General features: G+C 41.0%; 1 protein-coding gene across 4 annotated transcripts in view; it reads right to left on the reverse strand.

The window, feature by feature from the left end:
- Window positions 1-24,152, reverse strand: part of RNF180 (ring finger protein 180) — a 283,023-nt gene extending 258,871 nt beyond the window's left edge. For 3 of the 4 annotated variants that reach the window (XM_024981360.2, XM_024981359.1, XM_059878772.1), the window contains exon 1: window positions 24,070-24,152. The gene's annotated coding sequence lies outside the window, so the exon portion shown is untranslated. Of the gene's footprint in view, window positions 1-23,526; window positions 23,625-24,069 lie in introns of those variants that run through there. The other variant, XM_059878771.1, reaches the window with a different exon arrangement.
- Window positions 24,153-24,931: the final 779 nt, after the last annotated feature.

Below are 24,931 nucleotides of genomic sequence, written 5' to 3' on the forward strand. Positions count from 1 at the left end.
TTTTAACACTACAGTGAAAAAGGAACTTATTTCTTGTTGGCAAAAATGTGTTGATTGTAATGGCTCCTATTTTGATTAATAAAGATATGTCTGAGCCAAGTTATAGTGATTTCAAATTTATGGTCCGAAACCACAATTATATTTGCAGCAACCTAATACATTACACTTAGGGTTCAACAATGATTCTCTCTGGTTCAGAGCTTTGCCTGCTGGGGCCCACTAAGGTGGTGGCTTTGTCTTCTGCCACTGTCATGGGTGGCCTCATACCCTTGGCCATGGGAGGCAGCCTTGTCCCTGAGGCCATGTGCAGGGACAAGGTGCACTGCAACTGAGGAGGTGACTCCACTCTGAATCTCAGGAGGGGACAACTTTACCCTCTGGAGCTGTGTGCTCTGTGCCTGTGGAGGCAATGGCGGTCCTGCTGATCTCTGAATTACTTTCAGGGTCATTTTTCCCCTTTCTTAAGGATAAAACATATCTGCAGCTAACTCAGTCCATAACAGTACCTATGAAAGACAAGGTAGTCTTCTCAGTTTTAACATATGAGAAAGCCCATGTTTTATTGTATGTATTTCCTTTTACTGAATTCATAGAACAAAAGTCCTGGATTAAAAGAGAAAAATACTGAGCTTAAAATTTCTCAAAATGTAAAAGTCATGCAAGTGAACAAGAAAGAAAAATCAAAGGTGAAATGACCAAAGAATTTGGAGTTCTCTTATCAATTATCAATTGGGGCTTCCCTGGTGGCTCAGATGGTAGAGAATCTGCCTGCAATACAGGAGACCTGGGTTCTATCCCTGGATTGGAAAGATCCCTTGGAAAAGGGAATGGCAACTCACTCCAGTATTCTTGCCTGGAGAATTTCACAGAGGAGCCTGGTGGGCTACACACTCCATAGAGCCACAGAGTCAGACATGACGGAGCAACTAACACACTATCCATATATTTCTTAAGAACTGGAACAAGGTAAAGACAAAAAGCCAATGGAGGTCAAACTGATAAAAGCGTGGAAGGAGCAATGCATATCAAATTAGAAATAAAGTAGAACAGTAAACTGAATGTTGATTCAGACCATTTCAAGACAAATAATATTTCTAATTTAGGGGTCTTTTGTTTTTATTTATTTTTTTTAAGGAAAAGCTAGCTAAAATGCACTACCGATAAAGGCTACTGTCAACCTTGACTCTCAATAAGCAGCAGTCACTACCTAAATGATAAAGCACCTGTATTGAATGTCTGCTCAAGGTTGGTTTGAAAATAGGAGGTCTATGGATACATACGCCAATGAGAGCATGTTTACTGCTGATGGGATTCCTCTTTAATGTGCAACCAAACTATAGACGCAAGCACTTATAAAGGAATGATGCCATGGAGAAAAATACAGTCTGTCAGCCTTAGTCTGTTGCAATGATGACAGTAGTAAAAAGTCAGAACTGTTTGAGGAAATCTATTTCTTTTATATACATACTTTCCTATATATATAAAAATGTACTGTCGCAGAATTTTGGAGGGTACGACTACTAAAATCAGAGAGAAAATTACCTACAGAAAAAGAATATTCTATTACTGATTAAGAAATGCTGCCCACCCACCCCCCAGGGGGCTTGTATTATTAAAAATGAGTATGTACTTTTCTTTGCTTAAAAGCACCCTGTTGCATTTGTAGCCATTAGACTGAGGCACAGTCTATCTAAAGGCTGTATACTGGAAGTGCTTGTGAGATTATATCTCCATGAAATAAGAAGCAGTATTTCTTTTGTAAGACAAAGAAATGTTCTCAGTGTAAAAGAAATCTCATTTTTATGTGGGACACAGTAACATCAGATGTAATCCATAACTATTTTGCAGAAATGGGCTTTGAAACCAGTGACTGCTCACAAATATCATATGTACTAACTCTGTTGGGAATAAGCTGCACAGATATTATTTTGTAAAACTGATACCATGTCACCTCCCCCTGCTGATGCTGAATCTTCTCAATTCAAGTGTGTTGTGAACACAGAGGAACTGGAATAAAATGTGTTCAACTCCAAGAAATCTACAGAAAAGAAGCATTAAGACTGCAGTCAATGGTCTGTAAAAAATTACAAACACACAAATGACTGAGTTTTCGAAGCAGCAGTCACTACACTTGTTTGTAAACTGGTTAAAAACACATCAGGACTCCAAAATTAATCTTACATTAGGCAGAAATTAAAACAGGGTTTTACAAATATAATTAGATTCCTGTAGAATTTATATGCCTTATGTAGTTCAATAGCTATTTTTAGAACATGTATTATTTAGTGCAAGCTGGCTTATAATTCAGGATCCCTCTCATATTAGCTTTCAATCTTTGACAAGGGTATCGGATACTTTACAGGTACAAATAGGAGACTGGATCAGGTGATTTTTTTTTTTCTTTTTTTATTTTTTTCTTTATTTTTAAACTTTACATAATTGTATTAGTTTTGCCAAATATCAAAATGAATCCACCACAGGTATACATGTGTTCCCCATCCTGAACCCTCCTCCCTCCTCCCTCCCCATACCATCCCTCTGGGTCATCCCAGTGCACTAGCCCCAAGCATCCAGTATCGTGCATCAAACCTGGACTGGCATCTCGTTTCATACATGATATTTTACATGTTTCAATGCCATTCTCCCAAATCTTCCCACCCTCTCCCTCTCCCACAGAGTCCATAAGACTGTTCTATACATCAGTGTCTCTTTTGCTGTCTCGTACACAGGGTTATTGTTACCATCTTTCTAAATTCCATATATATGCGTTAATATACAGTATTGGTATTTTTCCTTCTGGCTTACTTCACTCTGTATAATAGGCTCCAGTTTCATCCACCTCATTAGAACTGATTCAAATGTATTCTTTTTAATGGCTGAGTAATACTCCATTGTGATTTCTAACTGTCACTTCTGTAATTCTAACCTTGGTAACTTCAGTGATTAAAATGACAATTGAAGGTTCCAATTTATTAACTCTACATCTGTCTAAATCATGAATTACAGGCAGGCATCTCAATTTTCTTCAGTAACTGTCGGTGTTACATACTTTGGGGTTTGAACATGATAAAGTCAACTTCCAACAACTCTAACTGTTAATGATTCTATATACACTTTAGTATTCACATCCAGAAATATTTTTCATGAAAAGCACCCAACTTTCATTGATTAAAAAAATTACTCAATAGTTCAAATGATCTTATTGCCAGCTAGTCACCTCTCACCCACCCTCCCTGTTCTTCTCTTCCACCTCCCCTGGGCTTGCTGAATTCTTAGACATAACATAATGCATATCTCACCCTAAAGAGACAAGGTAATTAAAATTGATGCTAGAGTGGCTACCAAGTTCTTCTACACTCTCAACACAGCTTCTAAAACCACACACTTCACTTGAATACCAACTTTCTATTCTTTGAAGTGTCTCCTTTTCTTCACAGATACTCAGTCTTGAATGCTCATTGCAGTCTTTGAATCCAAGTGACTCCTTTAAGAATTATTTTTTAAAAATCATTGAAGAAATGTAGATACTTCATAACTTATGTATTTTGATTAATTTTGCCCATTTTAACTGCCACCACTCCGGAGTGCACAATTGCACTCATCTCACATTCTAGTAATGCTCAAAATTCTCCAAGCCAGACTTCAGCAATATGTGAACGGTGAACTTCCTGATGTTCAAGCTGGTTTTAGAAAAGGCAGAGGAACCAGAGATCAAATTGCCAACATCCGCTAGATCATAGAAAAAGCAAGAGAGTTCCAGAAAAACATCTATTTCTGCTTTATTGACTATGCCAAAGCCTTTGACTGTGTGGATCACAATAAACTGTGGAAAATTCTGAAAGAGATAGGAATACCAGACCACCTGATCTGCCTCTTGAGAAATTTGTATGCAGGTCAGGAAGCAACAGTTAGAACTGGACATGGAACAACAGACTGGTTCCAAATAGGAAAAGGAGTTCGTCAAGGCTGTATATTGTCACCCTGTTTATTTAACTTATATGCAGAGTACATCATGAGAAACGCTGGACTGAAAGAAACACAAACTGGAATCAAGACTGCCGGGAGACATATCAATAACCTCAGATATGCAGATGACACCACCCTTATGGCAGAAAGTGAAGAGGAACTCAAAAGCCTCTTGATGAAAGTGAAAGTGGAGAGTGAAAAAGTTGGCTTAAAGCTCAACATTCAGAAAATGAAGATCATGGCATCCGGTCCCACCATTTCATGGGAAATAGATGGGGAAACAGTGGAAACAGTGTCAGACTTTATTTTTCTGGGCTCCAAAATCACTGCAGATGGTGACTGCAGCCATGAAATTAAAAGATGCTTACTCCTTGGAAGGAAAGTTATGACCAACCTGGATAGCATATTGAAAAGCAGAGACATTACTTTGCCAACAAAGGTTCGTCTAGTCAAGGCTATGGGTTTTCCTGTGGTCATGTATGGATGTGAGAGTTGGACTGTGAAGAAGGCTGAGTGCCAAAGAATTGGTGCTTTTGAAGTGTGGTGTTGGAGAAGACTCTTGAGAGTCCCTTGGACTGCAAGGAGATCCAACCAGTCCATTCTGAAGGAGATCAGCCCTGGGATTTCTTTGGAAGGAATGATGCTAAAGCTGAAACTCCAGTACTTTGGCCACCTCATGTGAAGAGTTGACTCATTGGAAAAGACTCTGATGCGGGGAGGGATTGGGGGCAGGAGGAAAAGGGGACGACAGAGGATGAGATGGCTGGATGGCATCGCTGACTCGATGGACGTGAGTCTGAGTGAACTCCAGGAGTTGTTGATGGACAGGGAGGCCTGGTATGCTGTGATTCATGGGGTCTCAAAGAGTCGGACACGACTGAGCAACTGCTCTGATCTGACTCCGGTAGAAGAAGGAATGCATTCTTAAGACGGATGGAAGTAATAGTATGTAGTGCCCATATATTCACTTATTTTTCACACACTACTTTCTTATGGAGACAATACAGAAAAAGTTTGAAATTACATTGCTGTTGTTCAGTCACTAAGTCAGGTCCGACTCTTTGTGACACCATGAACTGTAGCATGCCAGGCTTCCCTGTCCTTCACTATCTCCTGAAGTGCTCAAATTCATGTTCATTGAGTAGGTGATGCTATCTAATCATCTCTTCCTCTGCTGCCCTCTTCTCCTCTTGTCTTCAATGTTTCCTAGCATCAGGGTCTTTTCCAATAGTCAGCTCTTTGCATCTGGTGGCCACCATACTGGAGCTTCAGAATCAGCCCTTCCAATGAATATTCAGGGTTGATTTCCTTAAGAATAGACTAGTTTAATCTCCTTGCAGTCCAAAGGACTCCCCAGCACCACAATTCGAAAGCATCAATTCTTCGGCACTCAGCCTTCTTTATGGGTCAACTCTCACATCCCTACATGAGTAGTGGATAAACCATATAAACCTTTATAATAGTTTACGATGATTTTTACATGAATAGAACATTGTTGGTTTGAATTAGAGGCAACGGATTTTCTCACTTTGGGCACTGTTCCTTTCTGTTAGAAAGGAAATTCTAAAAGATCATCTATAAACCATATTCTTCATTTCATTTAAATTCACCTATGAGTCAAATCTATGACTAATTACATTACTGCATTATATGGGGAAACAGTTCAATTCAGAGGCTAAAATATAATTAACATTTTCATATTATTCTGGTTGAGTCCATAGTTTGTCCTAATATACAAGATGCTTCCAAAAGATTCTGCCCCGACCCTACTAAGCTCTTTCTTACTCATAGTTACTTAAAATTAGAAAAGAAAAATTGGATAAAGTTGTACTTTTTAAAAAGATACTTACATTATTTTTTTTCATTTGCTTTATGGTTTATTACAGGATACTGAATATAGTCACTGTAGTATACTGTTGGAAGAAGGCAATGGCACCCCACTCCAGTACTCTTGCCTGGAAAATCCCATGGACAGAGGGGCCTGGTGGGCTTCAGTCCATGGGGTCGCTAAGAGTTGGACATGACTGAGAGACTTCACTTTCATTTTTCAGTTTCATGCACTGGAGAAGAAATGGCAACCCACTCCAGTGTTCTTACCTGGAGAATCCCAGGGACGGGGGAGCCTGGTGGGCCGCCATCTCTGGAGTCGCACAGAGTCAGACACGACTGATGTGACTTAGCAGCAGCAGTAGTATACTGTTGAACCTTGCTGTTTATTTATTTTATACATAGATTAAAGTAGCACTTTTTAAATGACTAGGTTTAGTTTTAAATAAGATTCTCTGAGTACAAGGCAGAACTGTTGTTATAAAACTACCAATTTAACTCTTCTACTAGATAAACTCCATTATAATGGAAAAACGTTCCTACAGTAATCCAGTCAAAACATAAAGCTCTAATTGGGGTGAAAGCAGTGGTAATGGTAAATAATGGTCAAATTATGGATATATATTGAAGGCAGAACAGACAGGACTTCCAAACAGATTGAATATGGGTTCTAAGAGAAACAGAAATCAAGAATGGTTCCAATGAAAGCAACTGTAAGGACAGAACTGCCATCAACAGATATGGGGACAGACACAGGTAGAACAGAAGGGGCACATGACGAGTTTTGGATGTATTGAGACCTCTATTCAACTTTCACATAGATGTGTTGAGTATAAGTTGGATTCAAGAATCTGGAGTTTTGACGAGTATCTGAGCAGGAGCTTTAAACACAGATGTTCTCTAAGTCATGAAAAAGGATGAGGTCTATAAGGTTCTAAGTACTGATAGAGAAGAGAATAGAATCCTTAGCCCTGGGCTCACATAAATTTTCTGGGGATCTAAATTTCCATTCAGTTATGTCTCATTTACTTCCTCCTGAGTTTTGTAATCTTAGAATATGAATTTATCTTTACCATGAGACAAACATGGGACTTTGTTGAGGACTTGCCCCTCCAGAAAGAACAGTTTCACACTATATTTGCCAGGTGCGTAAGGGACATCACCAAAACAGGAATAGTTTTTTAGGTAAGTTTCTCAGTTTGGAGCTCCTTGGCTCACCCTATTAGGATAAATCCAAGAACTAAAATGTGAAGTTAAGGATTCTCAGGTGATTTGAAGGATGTCAGAATTAAAAATGAATAAATATAGGAAAAGAATCTATAGACCATTTCTGGATAATCAACTAGGAAAAATCCTTTACAGATCATGCTAATAAATGTAGGATGATTAATATAATCACCATTTTCAACTCCTAATGAAATGATGGATTTAGGGGAAGAAATCAATGGCTACTTCTAAAAAAATTAGGGAAAAGGGATGAGCATTTCATAATATATGTATAAGGCTGGGCTTCCCTGTTGGCTCAGATGGTAAAGAATCTGCCTGCTATGCAGGAGACCTGAGATCTTCTGCAGGAAGATCCCTGCAGTAGGGAATGGCAACCCACTCCAGTATTCTTGCCCGGAGAAGCTGGTGGAGAGAGGAGCCTGGCGGGCTATAGTCTTTGGGGTTGCAAAGAGTCAGACATGACTGAGTGACTCAGGCTGTTGCCACCTGAACTCAAAGATCAATCTTAACATCACTGAAAATAGAACAACTCTACTGGTTAGCTGGAGAAGGCAATGGCAACCCACTCCGGTACTCTTGCCTGGAAAATCCCATGGATGGAGGGGCCTGGTGGGCTGCAGTCCATGGGGTCGCTAAGTGTCAGGAACAACTGAGCGACTTCCCTTTCACTTTTCACTTTCATGCATTGGAGAAGGAAATGGCACCCCACCCCAGTATTCTTGCCTGGAGAATCCCAGGGACAGAGGAGCCTAGTGGGCTGCCATCTATGGGGTCGCACAGAGTCGGACACGACTGAAGTTACTTAGCATTAGCATACTGGTTAGCTAGGGTTAACATAACAACATACTGCCGACTGGGTGTCTTTAACAACAGATTTTTTTTTTTTCCTTCACAGTTCTGGAACTAGAAGTCTAAGATCAAGGGGCCATCAGGGTTGGTTTCTCTGAAGGCTCTCTCTTTGGGTTTTAGATGGCTGCCTTCTCACGCATCCCCCCAAGACCTTTCTTCTGCAGGCACGTATCCTGGGGTCTTTTTGCAAGCCCAAATTTCCTCTACTTATGAGGACACTCAATGGACATGAGTCTGAGCAAACTCCAGGAGATAGTGAAGGACAGGGATGACTGGCGTGCTGCAGTCCATGGGGTCCGAGTCAGACACTACTGAGTGACTGAACAACAAAACAAGGACAGCAGTCAGATAGGATTGAGTCTAGCCAAACAGCCTCATTCCAACTTATTCACACTTTAAAGGCCTTATATCCAAATACAGTCACACCCTGAGGGACTTACTGGGAATTAACTCTTCAATATATGAAGTTGGAGGGGATACAATTCACATTATACCAACCACCAAACATCTTGTGCCTCCTGATAAAATGTAATTGGAAGTATTTAGCACCATTTCTAAAGTATTCTTAAAATAATAACCATAATGGCCTGAACTGAATCAAACAATTAAATCTAAGAACCACTTTATTTACTATATGAATAGATGAATGTGTTTAATGACACTCAGTCATGTCCGAGTCTTTGTACCTCATGGACTGCAGCACACCAGGCTTCCCTGTCCATCACCAACTCCTGAAGCTTGCTCAAACTCTTGTCCATTGAGTCGGTGATGCCATCCAACTATCTCATCCTCTGTCATCCCCTTCTCCTCCCACCTTCAATCTTGCCTAGACTCAGGGTCTTCTCCAATTAGTCAGTTCTTCGTAACAGGCAGCCAAAGAATTGGAGTTTCAGTATCAGTCCTTCTGTTAGGGGAAGCACACTGATTGAAACCGCCCACCCTGGCCAGGTACTATGGTAACCATTTGCATGAGTTGTTTTATGACAGGAGATCCTGATAAGGAATATGGAACTAATAAGCCACCACCAACCGGAAGAGTTCGGGAAAGGTCTAAAGGAGACATTGCATGTCCGTCCACTTCCCAGAATCCCTCTCCCTAGCATTTATCTTGGCTGAGTGATGCGTGCGCCACAAGGAAAGACTCTGAATTAGAATGATTGGTCAAAGACCGCCCGGAAATTAATCCCATCACCATAAAACCTGACATTGTGAGCCACACGGCAGAGCAATTCTCCTCAGTTCCCTTACCCTACTGCTCTCCTCCCAGGTGCCCTTTCCCAATAAAGTCTCTTACTCTGTCAGCACATGTGTCTCCTTGGACAATTCATTTCTAAGTGTTAGACAAGAGTCCAGTTTTGGGCACTGGAAGGGGTCCTCCTTCCTGTAACACTTGCAATGAATATTCAGGACTGATTTCCTTTAGGATTGACTGGTTGGATCTCACTGCAGTCCAAAGGACTCTCAAGAGTCTTCTTCAACACCACAGTTCAAAAGCATCAATTCTTTGGTGCTCAGCTTTCTTTATAGTCCAACTCTTATATCCATACATAACTACTGGAAAAACCACAGCATTGACTAGATGGACCTTTGTTGGCAAAGTAATGTCTCTGTTTTTTAATATGCTGTCTACGTTGGTCATAGCTTTTCTACGGCTGCAGTCACCATCTGCAGTGATTTTGGAGCCCAAAATAATGAAGTCTCTCCCTGTTTCTGTTGTTTCCCCATCTATTTGCCATGAAGTGATGGGACTGGATGACATGATCATAGTTTTCTGAATGCTAGGCTTTAAGCCAACTTTTTCACTCTCCTCTCTCACTTTCATCAAGAGGCTCTTTAGTTCTTCTTTGCTTTCTGCCATAAGGGTGGTGTCATCTGCATATCTGAGGTTATTGATATTTCACCCAGCAGACCTGATTTCAGTTTGTGCTTCATCCAGCCCAGCATTTCTCATGATGCACTTTTAATATAAGGTAAATAAGCAGGGTGTCAATATACAGCCTTGACATACTCTTTTCCCAATTTGGAACCAGTCCAGTTTCATGTCCGGTTCTAACAATTGCTTCTTGACCTGAATACAGATTTCTCAGGAGGCAGGTAAGGTGGTCTGGTATTCCTATCTCTTGAAGAATTTTCTAGTTTGCTACATCCACACAGTCAAAGGCTTTGGTGTAGTCAATAAAGCAGATGTTTTTCTGGAACTCTCTTGGTTTTTCAATGATCCAACAGATGTTGGCAATTTGATCTCTGGTTCCTCTGAATCCAGCTTGAACATCTGGAAGTTCACAGTTAACTTACAGTTGAAGTCTGGCTTGGAGAATTTTGAGCATTACTTTGCTAGTGTGTGAGATGAGTGAAATTGTGCAGTAGTTGAAATGACATTATGAGGCTTTAAAACTAGTCTAGTACAGGATGTGGTTAATTCTACAACTTGGCTTTATCAGCAAATTAATTTTAAAAGAGAGAGGAGAAACTTAAGAGATTTAAGACATCCATCAAATGCAATGCATAGACCTTGTTTGACTCTTAATTCAAATAAATCAAGTCTTAAGAAAAATATTTTTGAGACAACCAGGGAAAATTATACATGAATTAGGTATTAGATGATACTAAAGAACTGTTAACTTCATTGGACATAATATAGAAAACTGTTCTGTTTTTTAAAGGTCCTTAGACCAGAGTCAGACATGACTGAAGTGACTTAGCAGCAGCAGCAGCAGCAGCAGCAGGCTAGAGATAAATATTCTAATTTTGACTATTTACAAGAAAAATTATATAATGTAGAAACAAATCATATGTAACGCAGAAAAATGAAACAAAAATGGAAGAGTAACTATTAAAGCTGGCTGATGGATACATAATGATTCATTATACCAGTCCTCTACTTTTGTGTATGCTCGAAATTTTTCATAAAAATATTTTTTTAAAAACTGAATAAATAGAATTTTCAGATGAGACTATACACTACCATCTACTCAGAGGCTATGCCAATATAGACTTCCTCATTATCTGTATCACTGGACCATTTTTTAAAAATTATTATTAATCTACTATTCTATTGACAATACTGCCCTTTCCAAGTCCTGACTTTACTCAGGGGTCTCAATTCCCAACTCCCTGCTTCATCTGTACCCAAGGCCTTGGTCTCCTCTTTAACTATGAGTATCAAAACCCAAGCCACTGTATCAGTAAGCCTCACAAGCTCGTTCTAACACTAAGGGTAGATTTTATGTCATGTTTCTACTTGCCAAGCTCTCTCCACCTTTCTTCTTTTTAGCTCTCAGCTCTCTTTTAAATACCTTGTTACAAGCTCATCTATGCATTTATGTAGTACATAATCAAATATTTCTAGATAAGTTCTAATATTTGCAGCATAGCTCTTCAGATTATCATAACCAGGTGCTTCCTCTCTGTTAAGCACTGTAAGAAAAATTTCTAATTCTAGTTATTTGGCATTGTCACTCAGAGTTCTGGTCATGTTCCTTGTGATTTGTTCTGAAAACATACAGAACCCTGAAGGGAAAGAGCAAAGGGAGAAAGAAGGATGAAAATGTTTTGAGGAGGAAAGAATCCTTGCCAGGTCTTTCAGAAAGGTGGAAAGGGTGATCCCTGGGTCAGGAAGATCCCCTGGAGGAGGAAATAGCAACCCACTCTAGTATTCTTGCATGGAAAATCCCATGGACAGAGAAGCCTGTGGGCTACAGTCCATGGGGTTGCAAAGAGTTGGACATCACTGAGCAAACAACAAAACAAAAATAATCATGTTCCTTAGGATTTGTTCTGAAAACATCAGAATCCAGAAGGGAAAGGGCAAAGTGAGAAAGGAGGATTAAAATGGGTGCAGGACTAAAGATATTTTGCCAGCTCTTTCAAAAAGGTGGAATGGGATAGAATCTAAGAGACCAAGAAAGAGATACAGGAAGAGGAAGATATTTTGTCCCATATAGTCTATAGACAATAAGCAAATGTGTCACCTAAAAAATTCTAGGCCAAAAATTGTGGTTCTGGTCACCAAGGTTTTACTTTTTGAAAATCTGAAGCATTTTATTCTCCACCTTAAAGGCATCCTTGTAGAAAAAAACAAAACAAATCATTAATCTTCTTCTATGGACCTAACAGAAGCAGAATATACTAAAACGAGGTGGCAAGAACATATAGAACTATACAAAAAAGATCTTAATGACCCAGATAACTATGATGGTGTGATCACTCACCTCGAATCAGATATCCTGGAGTGTGAAGTCAAGTGGGCCTTGGGAAGCATCACTACAAACAAAGCTAGTGGAAGTGATGGAATTCCAGTTGAGCTATTTCAAATCCTGAAAGATGACGCTGTGAAAGTGCTGCACTCAATATGCCAGCAAATTTGGAAAACTCAGCAGTGGCCACAGGACTGGAAAGGGTCAGTTTTCACTCCAGTCCCAATGAAAGGCAATGCCAAAGAATGCTCAAATTACCACACAACACGCTAGCAAAGTAATGTTCAAAATTCTCCAAGCCAGGCTGCAACAGTACCTCAACCAAAAACTCTGAGGTGTTCAAACTGGATTTAGAAAAGGCAGAGGAACCAGAGATCAAATTGCCAACATCCACTGGATTACAGAAAAAGCAAGAAAGTTCCAGAAGAACATCTACTTCTGCTTTATTGACTACACCAAAGCCTTTGACTGTGTGGATCACAATAAACTGTGGAAAATTCTTCGAGAGATGAGAATACCAGACCACCTGACCTGCCTCCTGAGAAATCAGTATGCAGTTCAAAAAGCAACAGTTATAACCAGACATGGACAAATGAACTGGTTCCAAATTGGGAAAGGAGTACGTCAAGGCTGTATATTGTCACCCTGCTTATTTAACTTATATGCAGAGTACATCATGTCAAACGCCAGACTGGATGAAGCACAAGCTGCAATCAAGATTGCTGGGAGAAGTATCAATAACCTCAGATATGCAGATGACCACCACCCTTATGGCAGAAAGGGAAGAGGAACTAAAGAGCCTCTTGATGAAAGTGAAAAAGGAGAGTGAAAAAGCTGGCTTAAAATTCAATATTCAAAAAACAAAGATCATGGCATTTCTTCCCATCACTTCATGGCAAATAGATGGGGAAACAATGGAAACAGTGACAGACTTTATTATTTTGGGCTCCAAAATCACTGCAGATGGTGACTGCAGCCATGAAATTAAAAGACACTTACTCCTTGGAAGAAAAGCTATGACCAAAACAGATAGCATATTATTATTATTTTTTTGGGGGGTATAAGACAACCATTTTATTACTTTTACAGATTCTTTGGGTCAGAATTTCAGACAAGCCCAGAAGAAAATGCTTTCTCAATCCTATGATGTCTGGGATTTCAGCTGGGAAGACTCAAAGGGTGGAAATGACTCAATGGCCAACAGCTAGACTCCCCTGTGTGGTCTTCATTCACAGACCTGTCTGTTGACTAGGACACCTACATATAACCTTTCCCTGTGGTCTTGTCACATGAGCTAGTTTGTGCTTCCTTATACAGTGACAGATGAGTTCATAGAGCTGGATGCTCTATGAGTGAGGCAGAATTGCATGGTTTTTTTATAATCTAGATTCAGAAGTCACACAGAGTTGCTTCTGCTATATTCTATTGGTTGAAGCAGTCCCAAAGTTTTACCCATAATCAAGGGAAAGAACAAGATGGGACAAGAATCTGTATCATGCTGTAAGATGAGCATGCGGACCTATGGCTGATTCATGTTGATGTTTGGCTGCTGCTGCTGCTAAGTCACTTCAGTTGTGTCCGACTCTGTGCGACCCCATAGACGGCAGCCCATCAGGCTCCCCTGTCCCTGGGATTCTCCAGGCAAGAAGACTGGAGTAGGTTGCCATTTCCTTCTCCAATGCATGAAGTGCAAAGTGAAAGTAAAGTTGCTCAGTCGTGTTCGACCCTCAGCGACCCCATGGACTGCAGCCTTCCAGGCTCCTCCATCCATGGGATTTTCCAGGCATGATGTTTATCAGAAACCCCAATTATGTAAAGCAATTATCCTTTAATCGAAAAAAAAAAAAAAAAGCATGTGGAATGAGAGAGTGTTTTGTGGCGTGATTGGAGAATATAGAACAGACAGCATATTAAAAAGCTGCTGCTGCTGCTGCTAAGTCACTTCAGTTGTGTCCGACTCTGTGTGACCCCATAAATGGCAGCCCACCAGGCTCCCCTGTCCCTGGGATTCTCCAGGCAAGAACACTGGAATGGGTTGCCATTTCCTTCTCCAATGCATGAAAGGGAAAAGTGAAAGGGAAGTTGCTCAGTCATGTCCAACTCTTCGCGACCCCGTGGACTGCAGCCTACCAGGCTCCTCCATCCATGGGATTTTCCAGGCAAGAGTACTGGAGTGGGGTATTGCCAACAGAGGTCCATCTCATCAAAGCTATGGTTTTTCCAGTAGTCATGTATGGATGTAAAAGTCGGATTATAAAGAAAGCTGAGAGCCCAAGAATTGATGGTTTTGAACTGTGGTATTGGAGAAGACTCTTGAGAGTCCCTTGGATTGCAAGATCAAACCTGTCAATCATAAAGGAAATCAGTCCTGAATATTCACTGGAAGGACTGATGCTGAAGCTGAAACTCCAGTACTTTGGCAACCTGGTGTGAAGAACTGGCTCATTTGAAAAGACCCTGATGCTGGGGAAGATTGAAGGTGGGAGGAGAAGGGGACAACAGAGGACGAGATGGTTGGATGACAACACCGACTCAATGGACATGAGTTTGAGCAAGCTCCAGGAGATGGTGAAGGACAGGGAAGCCTGGCATGCTGCAGTCTATGGGGTCATAAAGAGTCAGACAGGGCTGAGCAACTGAACTGAAATGAGTGGCTTGTCAGGCTGCTGCCAGTGCTCAGCCCATCTACTCTACATCCCAGCAGTCCAGGTTTCCTTCCACTCCTCCACTTAACTGGTTCACTCCTCCTGCTCCTAACTCTGGATCTCTGGGAAGCTTGCCTCTAGTCTCTAGGGAATAGAACCATATCCTTCAAGTCTTAGCTAAAATGCCACTTTCTAGAAGAGAAAGGAGAGTGGGTCATCCTTGATCTATTATTTTCACCCAGTGTGTTAGTGTTAGTTACTAAGTCGTGTCCAACTCATCACGACCCCATTTTCCCCCAACAACCTTTCTAATTCTCCTTTAGAACATTCATCATGCTTTTAACTACTCATTCCATGTTTGTCTTCCTTGCTGAGATGCAAAATCCTTAGCAGTTTATAACAGTGCTAAGCACTGATCAGTTGAATGAATGAGTGAATAAGTAAGCAAGGATAGGCAGACAAAAAAAAGTCATTCTTTCCTAACTCTGCTTGAAGTCAGGGCACAACTTACTGGCATCACCAGGGTAAATTTAGCAAACACCATTGGAGGAAGCTAGTCTCCGCCTCATAAAGCTGTCACAGAGGTTGACTTTTTAGAAGCTTCATTTTAGAATACGATCTGAGCTTCATGACACCTTATGTGGTTTGATGACATATCTTATATCTCATTGGAGATATTCAGATTATTTATAATTTTATTTATGAAGGTATCTATCAGAAAATAGTACTTTTCTCTTTTCAATCAGCAATGGGACAGAAAGTGGCATACTCTCTATATTTTTTAAATTAAAATCTCTACATATAAAACACAAATTCAAGGGGTTGGAATTATTTTAAATACTAACTACTACTCTTGAATACAGTGATTATTAAATAGCACTAGCTCCTTTAACCATCAGGACATTCCTGTGATATAGGGATTGTTAATTGTTTCATAAATGAGGAAACGAAGGCCTAGAGAGTAAACTAACTTCCCAAAGTATGTCTATCATTTTATGAAGAGGAAGTTCCTATTTTCTAGACTCTTGACATCTTGAAGGACAAGAGGAATGAGGAAGACTGAAGCCCTTACAGAGAGTTCAAAGTCGGGATGGGGGTAACTGCTCTCTAGAAAGTCATTTACCAGAACAGAGGAGTCAATGAAATCATTGGCTGCCCTCACCTATCTGCTAGTATCTGAGCTGATTACAGTTAAGAAAAGCAGGGGGTAGGGTATGGAAGCTCTAAGTTTCAGGATCTACATTGTCTTGATCAGCTTTTGGGTGACATCAGAAATACTCTTCTTGAGTCATTCTAAAAATAAATCAGGGCCAAATAAATTAACAGAGTCCTCAAAAAACTACATACACTTCTATCCAACCACATGAATTTTAGTGTATTTTACTTTTACGTTTGATTTGCCTTTGCTTACTCCCTGCTTTTTGTAATTACGGGATCTAGATCATGTACCCAATGTACCCAATTTGCTATCATTTATTCTCTTGTCCTACAAATTTACCACTGTCTGGCAGCAAATGTATCTGCAGATAGCTGTTCTAAATAGTCCTTCAGCATGGATCTCCCTAGAATTCAATGATACTTAGATGCTGTACTAAGATGAAGATTTGGTTTATAATCCTGAAACAGCCATGCTACACTAGTTTTCTTCTGTCTTCCCATTCAGTGATGTCCTTAGAATCTCCTAAAGTATGTATGCATGGTTTAGCTTGCCTTCTTTAAATGTTTCCAGAAATCTGATGCACTTACTTATCCTACATTCGGAACAGCTACAAAACAAAACAAAAAAGCATGTGCAACCATGTTATAGTTTCTTTACTGATACATGAATATGTAGCAAAAGTATAAAAGCTACATACACATGTATCAGTAAAGGAATGATAAATACCAAGTTTAGGATAATGGTAAAGAAGGCAATGGCACCCCACTCCAGTATTCTTGCCTGGAAAATCCCATGGGCAGAGGAGCCTGGTAGGCTGCAGTCCATGGGGTCGCAAAGAGTCGGACAGGACTGAGCTACTTCACTTTCACTTTTCACTTTCATGCACTGGAGAAGGAAATGGCAACCCACTCCAGTGTTCTTGCCTGGAGAATCCCAGGGACGGGGGAGCCTGGTGGGCTGCCGTCTATGGGGTCGCACAGAGTCGGACACGACTGAAGCGACTTAGCAGCAGCAGCAGCAATCTCTAGAAAGGTATCTGCTGCTGCTACTGCTAAGTCACTTCAGTCGTGTCCGACTCTATGTGACCCCATGGACTGCAGCCTACCAGGCTCCTCTGCCCATGGGATTTTCCAGGCAAGAATACTGGAGTGGGGTGCCATCGCCTTCTCCAGAAAGGTATCTAAGGGGGCTTAAATTTTACCTGTATTTTTTTCTTTAAAAAATCTGAAAAAATAAAATGTTAACACTTTATAAGGTTACATGGTGGGAACATGGGTGTTTATTATACTATTTTCTATACTGTATGTTAATATTTAAATGTTTTTATATCTTTAAAAAATTTAAACTTATTTGCTTTAATAATATGGAAGTCACGTTTTGCATCTTATATCATGAAAACTTCTCAATGTGAAAAAATCAAAAACATTTGTTTTGAAGAGTACATAAACTAAAAATGGCTTTCTATTGGAGGCTTAATTATTATACTAAAGAGTGCTACATATACATTAAAGTGTGGGGGAATCTATGACCAAAATGACTACCTGTGCGAGTGATTCTCACATCTGTGCATCTGAAATATATGAAGCCTTTTTAAAAGAACACATGTTCAAGATTTATCTTAAACCTGCTTGAATCAGAGTATCTGCAGTGAGAATCACATACACCAAGACTGACAACCACTGATCTACGAAAATGGCACAAAAGAAAATGAGCAACCACCACCAATTCAGACCAATCACGTGATTAGCATCATGAAAGGGCAGTTTTCCCAGTGGCTACGTAGACAGCTCTATGTCTCCCACCTGGCTACCTTACAAGCAAAACACAAAATAAGAAAAAATGAAACGGATTTTCATTGTTTCATTTCTCACAGATGAGAAATATTTTCTCTCATGAGAAAACATGCATAACAATATATTAGCTAAACCATAAAAGAGGGACAGCGGTTCTTATGAAATACATCCATCAAAAAGTGTCATAAATCATACATCAATCATAAAACTGAATTAGGCTAGAAACAAACATGCTTGTCTTTTATGAAATAGAGAAAGCACAAAAAGGCTTATGTAACTGTAATGAAAACACCCACTCCAGATAATGTGATTCCAGCTCTGGATATCCTTTGTCCTCTCTCATCCACACTCCAGAGGTATTTTTCACCTAGTCTACTGTGCTCTAATTCCCAGGAGGCCGACTTTTGACCTACAAGAATACTCCCTCTCCCCCTCCCACCTTCGGCATTCCAGCTAAATTTGCCAGTGGGAAGCATCACCTGGAAATCAGAGGGCTAGAAAGGAGTGAAGAGGGGTATTTACTCCTCCACGCCTCTCAATCTCAGAAAGGCCAGAGGTCTAGCCAGGCAGCCTCCCCCATATAGCTACCCTCTCTGGGTTTTAGTCATGATCCTATTCTCTCACTCCTTTAGGCCTAGGGATGATAATAGTTCTCATTACTGTTAGTCCTGAGATGCTTCACCATCCATTGTTGGTTTATTTTACCCCAGGCACACTTTTAAAATCACTCCATTTTGAGTTTGCTACATATTTTCTACCGGAACACTGACTGACACAATTATAAAGCATGAAGATATTTTACCCTGTCTCTAAGCAGAATGCTTTTTTGTAGATATAACCTTACAAGTTTAATATTTCCAGCTAGTATACAGCATTACAGGTGCTGTACATGATTGAGGAAAATATATACTGAATATATGATCTGTTCCCTGGTAGCTCAGATAGTAAAGAATCTGCCTGCAGTGTGATAGACCAGGGTTCGATCCCTGGATCAGGAAGATCCCCTGGAGAAGGAAATGGCAACCCACTCCAGTATTCTTAGTATTCTTGCCTGGAGAATCCCATGGACAGAGAAGCCTGGCAAGCTACAGTCGATGGGATTGCGAAGAGTCAGACACAACTGAGCGACTAACACACACTTGTACCTTTGAGGGGAAAGGAAAAAAAAAAAAAAAAAACCTAGGTGGAAAACAAATTCAATCCCACTCCTGGGCATATATCTGGAGAAAACGATAACCTGAAAAAATACATGTACCCTAATATACATTGTAGCACTATTTACTACAGCCAGGACATGGAAGCAACCTAGATGTCCATCAAAGGGTGAATGCATAAAGAAGCTGTGGTACCTATATACAATGGAATACCACTCAGACATAAAAATGAACAAAATAGTGCCATTTACAGAGACATGGTGGAGAAGGCGATGGCACCCCACTCCAGTACTCTTGCCTGGCAAATCCCATGGACGGAGGAGCCTGGTAGGCTGCAGTCCACTGGGTTGCGAAGAGTCGGACACAACTGAGCTACTTCACTTTCACTTTTCACTTTCATGCATTGGAGAAGGATATGGCAACCCACTCCAGTGTTCTTGCCTGGAGAATCCCAGGGACGGGGGAGCCTGGTGGGCTGCCGTCTATGGGGTCGCACAGAGTCGGACACGACTGAAGCGACTCAGCAGCAGCAGCAGCAGAGACTGTCATACGAGAGAAGTCAGAAAGAGAAAAACAAACATAGTATGTTAACACACATATGTGGACTCTACCAAAACGGTACAGATGCACTTATCTGCAAAACAGAAATAGAGACACAGATGCAGAGAACAAATTATGAATACCAAAGGAGGAAATGGGGGTGGGATGAATTGGGAGATTGGGACTGACATATACACACTACAATGCAGAAAACAGAAAACTAATGAGAACCTAGTATGTAGTACAGGGAACTCTACTCAATGCTCTGTGGCGACCTAAATGCGAAGGAAACCTAAAAAACAGAGGGGATATATGTATAACTGATTCAGTTTGCTGCACAGCAGAAACTAACACAACATTGTAAATTAACTACACTCCAATAAAAATGAACAAAAAACCTTTTTTGGTTTCAATGAGTAAAACTTTGATACACTCAAAAAAAAAAAAAAAAAACCAGAATGAAATAATGCCATTTGCAGTGACATGGACGGACCCAGAGATTGTCATACTGAGGGAAGTCAAAGACAAAGACAAGTATCATGTGCTATCACTTATATGTGGAATCTTTAAAAAAAAAAAAAAGGTACAAACAAATTTATTTATGAAACAGAAAAAGAGTCACAGATGTGGAAAACAAACTTCTAGTTACCAAGGGGAAAAACTGGTGGGGGGGATAAATTGAAAGACTGGGATTGACATATACACCCTACTGTACATAAAATAGATAATAGGAACCTACTGTATTGGGAACTCTCCATACTCTGTAATGACCTGGAAAGATTCTTTCCTGGTGATGGAAAGAATCTAAAAGAGAGGAGATATATGTAGAACTGATTCACTTTGCTGTACAACAGAAACTAACACAACATTGTAAAGCAACTATAATAAAAATTAAAGAAAAACAAATTCAAGGCCAAAATAGAAGAAATAATAAAAAAACAAGGAGTAATTAACAAACAGACATGGTGAACTAAAAAATAAGAACTGGGGAGTCAGGGAAGGGTTTCTGGAAAAAAAGTATTCCAGCTGGGTCCTAAAGCACAGGGAGAATTTAGATAGCATTAGCAAGTAGAGTAGAGAGGAATGGGCATCTTGAGTAAGGAAAATAATATAAACCAAAACACTAAATGGGAAACGTTATGGTTGTTGGGTGAGCAAAAAGTATAATACCAGACTAGAGCATATAGCAAGCTTTATTTAGGACTCTACAGCCTTAGCTAGTTCTAAGTCAGACAAGTGAAGCTACACAAAAATACTAATTCTATAATTTATATATCTTTCAGGAGACTAGTGGGCTTCCTAGGTGACTCAGGGTAAAGAGTCTGCCTGCCAATGCAGGAGATGCGGGTTTGATCCCTGAGTTGGGAAGATCCACTGGAGAAGGAAATGCTAACCCACTCCAGTATTCCTGCCTGGAAAATCCCATGGACAGAGCTAGGTGGGCTACAGTCCATGGGATCACAGAAGAGCCCACTTATATATATACTATTCATTTCATGCTGTCTAAATTGGTGTTTGTATTTCAACTCTGGCCCCTTAGGGGGAAAAAAAATTTAACAGTTTTCTGAATAGGCCAGGAAATTGTCAATCAGAATAAGCCTCATTCTTATCTCAGCTATTTTATGAACGATGTTTTGAAGTTGCTGTTAAAATCTCGGCTAATGACCTACTGCTTGTTTCCAAGGTTTCCACCTGTCAGACTATCAGTGAACTAATCAGGGAAAGAGATTACAGAACTTAAAGGTAGTTCCATCATTAACAGAATAATTTCTAATATTTCTGCTTGCTACAGAGAAATTTATTAAGAAAAAAATGCAATATCTCTAATTTTCTAAGCTGGTAAGATTGATAAGTCTATTGGTAAGTATTTTAAAAGACTTACCATCTTTAATTTCCTCATTTTCTTAAATCAAGGAAAACAATAAAACACCTTGTTAATTACATGGTTAACGTTTACTGTACCACTTAGTTTGATTAATATAATATTATTTGGTTAATATAACATTTTTGTACACATTATTGCATACTAGGGCCAAAAGAAGATGTTTTTAATATGGGCATTTTTATGTCACCATTTTACTGGGGACTGCCTACTTATTTGAGCTGTTCTGATGCAGGGAATTTTGATGAGATCTTAAAAATGAAATATGAACCTTCCAAAGTGAGAAAAAAAAATTCATGTTAAACATGAAACAGATATCCTTGTCCGCTCCCCGGGATTCGGCTTAGTGGCTACACCACCATCGCATTACAAATGTATACAAGCCTACAAGCAAGCAGTGTCCATTACAGAGTAGTCACTCTGAGAAGGTTACAAACACTTTCTAATAATGCTGCCATTAATTAAAACGATTTTTAAGACACCTTTCACAGTTGTCTTCATAGCCTTCATGATAACTGTTTAAATATCCTTAAGAGCAGTAAAATCTTGAAGGCAGGGCTGTTTTGCAACCATGCAGAAATCATTCTGCCAAGTTTAGCAAATAAAAGATGTTCAAACTGAGCTACATAGTTTTGGATTACAAAAATACAAACAAAAAACAAGTATTTATAAAAGATTCTAAAATCATACTTTTATGTCGCTTGTAAAATTGACTAAATTTTTCAAATATTTAAAATAACTAAATAGCAGCAGCACTTTTTAAATAAACATCTAGCCTCCTAAAGTAACTACCTGGAATGACCACTCTAAAAACATAAATGACAGCATTTGAGGGGCAGTGGCAGTGTTTCATGACCCTATAGTCACACTTTGAAGTCACAAAGCAGCTTTCTTCCAAGGAGATTAAAATATTCTCCAGACATTACTTCATTAATTCTCTAAATATCCCTTCTGAGAGAAAAGATAGATTACAGTTCTTTTTCTTTCCAGTTGCTGAGCGAAGATGGTGCAAGGGAAAGAGAATTGTTAGTGTTTATTCCATGAGTCACTAATTAAGTCTGGGCGAACTGTGCCCTAAAATGTGCTATGTAGTTAGCAAAATTTAACTGAATTTGTTTAGCTTTATTCTGTTGATAAAAAGGCATTATACGAGGTAGATGCCTCATAAAATATTACAGGGATATATTATTATTAATTCGTTGGATACTTGCCTAGAGGAACTCCTGCTTGACATACAGGAATTACTAATTAAAGAAGCAGGTGTCTATCCTCAGATATACTCATAAAAGCCTAGTTAAGTCTATTTCATTAAAGAGAAAAAAGCTTGTTTTTTTTTTTTTTTAAGACTACTTTCTTTGAATTTTAAAAGAAAAAAAATCTTCACTTTGAAAAACCAAACATATAAATGTAACAGAGGAAAAAAATGGGGCAATAAAAGATCTGTTGGCAAAATCAGTTAAAAGCAGGGAAAGGGGTGCATTGTTGACAGCACTGGAGAGAAAGGACAACATAATATGCACCTGATTACAAGTTAATTTTCATTGAAATTATTAAAATAATTATTCTTCTAAATGTTTAATTCTTTTGTAGGAGAAAAGAAAACTTACTGCTCAGGCATACTACCATTCCACTTATCCATTAAATAAACATTTCGAGTCTCTGCTATGTTAATCACTAGGTTCAACTGAGCTCCCAGTGGATTCACATAGGAAATTAACAGTTTGACAGAGGAAAGACAAAAAAAAAAAATTCATCCTTACTACGATTCCAGTGATCCTATTCAAAAAATGGAATGACTCTAGTCATTTAAGTATCACTTTAGGGGTACTACTTTAGAAATATGAAAGAACTCAAGTCTATTTTTAAGAAAGGTTTTGGTAATTAATGAATAAATAAAAATATGCGAATTAGAGGGACTCTCAGCGCTAAATTTTGTTTGAGGTTGAGTGTACTGAGAACAACTCTCAGACAAGTTCTAACCCCAGTTCCCACAAGGGCTGACGGCTTGTTTTTGATGTAATCTCTTTTCCTCGTGGGTGCCTCAGCTGTCTGGTCTATAAAATGGGTAATTTAATAGTAACCTGCCCACACAATGCGCCTTTGAAATTACTAATGAATGCTCTCCCGTGTACACTTAAAACTATTCGATTCTACAAAAATACTGAGTACGTCCTATCTCGAAAAGAACGCGGTGACATGTTAGTGCTAATTAGGACACTAATGACAAATCTTCTCCATCCTAGGGACCCTCTCCCCCCACCTCCGCCCCGCTGCATTTCAGAGCTTACCCACGACCTCTGACAACAAGTCTGAACCCTCCGGACCCGCGGCTGCAACAAAAGCAGCTGAGACGCCGATACCGAAATGGACCAGACAAAAGAAAGTGGATCTGGGCGAAGGGAACGGGCCGTGGAAGGGGGGTGTGTGCGACTCTCCCCACGAGCTCAGAGGAAACCGCACGCGGTTCCCCAACTCCCACCTGGAGGGCGGCCCGCGCCGGCCCCGCGGCCCTCCCCGCACGCCCCCGGCGCCGCCCGCCTCGCGCTTCCAGACCCCGTGTAATTCCGCCCTCCCGCCGGCTCGCGCCCCGAGGCCGCCGCCGCCGCCCCGGGAGCCTCAGGTGCGAAAGTTAAACCGCCGCCGCATCACCTGAGGCCGGGGCGGGAGGCGGCCGGGCCAGCGCAGTCCAGCCCGCGGCGCGTCCGCCCGGCGCGAGCCCGGGGCCCGAGCCGCCGCGGCCGGGCAAGGCAGGGCAGGGCCGCGCCCGGTCGGGCCGACGCCGGCCCCTCGGGCGGCCGCGCCCCGCCGGGCTCCCAACCGCCGACCCTCACCTGCGTCCGCTTCCCGGGGCGCCCGGCCGCCCGCAGCCCGGTTCTGAGGACTCTCGGCGGCGGCTCCCGCGGCGGCGATGCCGGTTCGGCGAGACGGGAAGCGACAGGAGCCAAACCCCGCGGAAAGCGCTCGAGCTGCGCCGGCGGCCCGGAGCCCGCGGCCTCGGTATCGGCGCCCCAGCGCTCCCCGCTGCCTCCGGCTCGGCGCACCCACCTCGGCGGGTTCCGGCCCGAGCGGCGCGTGGGCGGCGCCCCGTCCTGACCCCGCGCAGCCTGGCGAGCAGCGCCAGCTGCGCCCGTCCGGCGGCACCGTGGGAAAGTTGGGCTTTCTGGTCATCCCTTTACCAGAGCATCAGAAGTTGCCGTGCCTGCTTCTGCCGCGGCCTCACCCACAGTTCGGAGCTCTGAGCCCACCTGCTGGGCTCATTACCAGCTGAGATCCACTCATATCCCCAGATGCTTCTCCACACCTAGACTCTAAGGCACCGCCACTCTGAGTTTACTTTTCCCTTCTGACGTCACTGTCCTAGTTGCTTACCTTATGCCGAAGGTTCCGTCCGAGTACACCTGGGATTAACTACCAAAGGGTTTTTGATTCCTTTCTTGATGAATTACAGCTGGTAGGTGAGTTGATGACAGGAGGTAAATCAAAAGTGCTTAGTCAGGGAATTGGAGGACTCGCTTGGTAAAGGTGGATTTGTCAGCAGGTTGTGAACTCTGGATTCAGAGCAATGAAAATAGGTGATCAAAAGACTGTGAGTAAGGTTTGGAATATAAAAAAGCAAGTTTTATTAGGTTGCTTCAGGAAGGGGAAGGAAGCTGAGTGGGAGGACCTCAAAAGACTGCACAGCTTTCTCTGCTA

Source organism: Bos taurus, chromosome 20 (assembly GCF_002263795.3).
Source record: "Bos taurus isolate L1 Dominette 01449 registration number 42190680 breed Hereford chromosome 20, ARS-UCD2.0, whole genome shotgun sequence".
Classification (NCBI taxonomy): Eukaryota; Metazoa; Chordata; class Mammalia; order Artiodactyla; family Bovidae; genus Bos; species Bos taurus.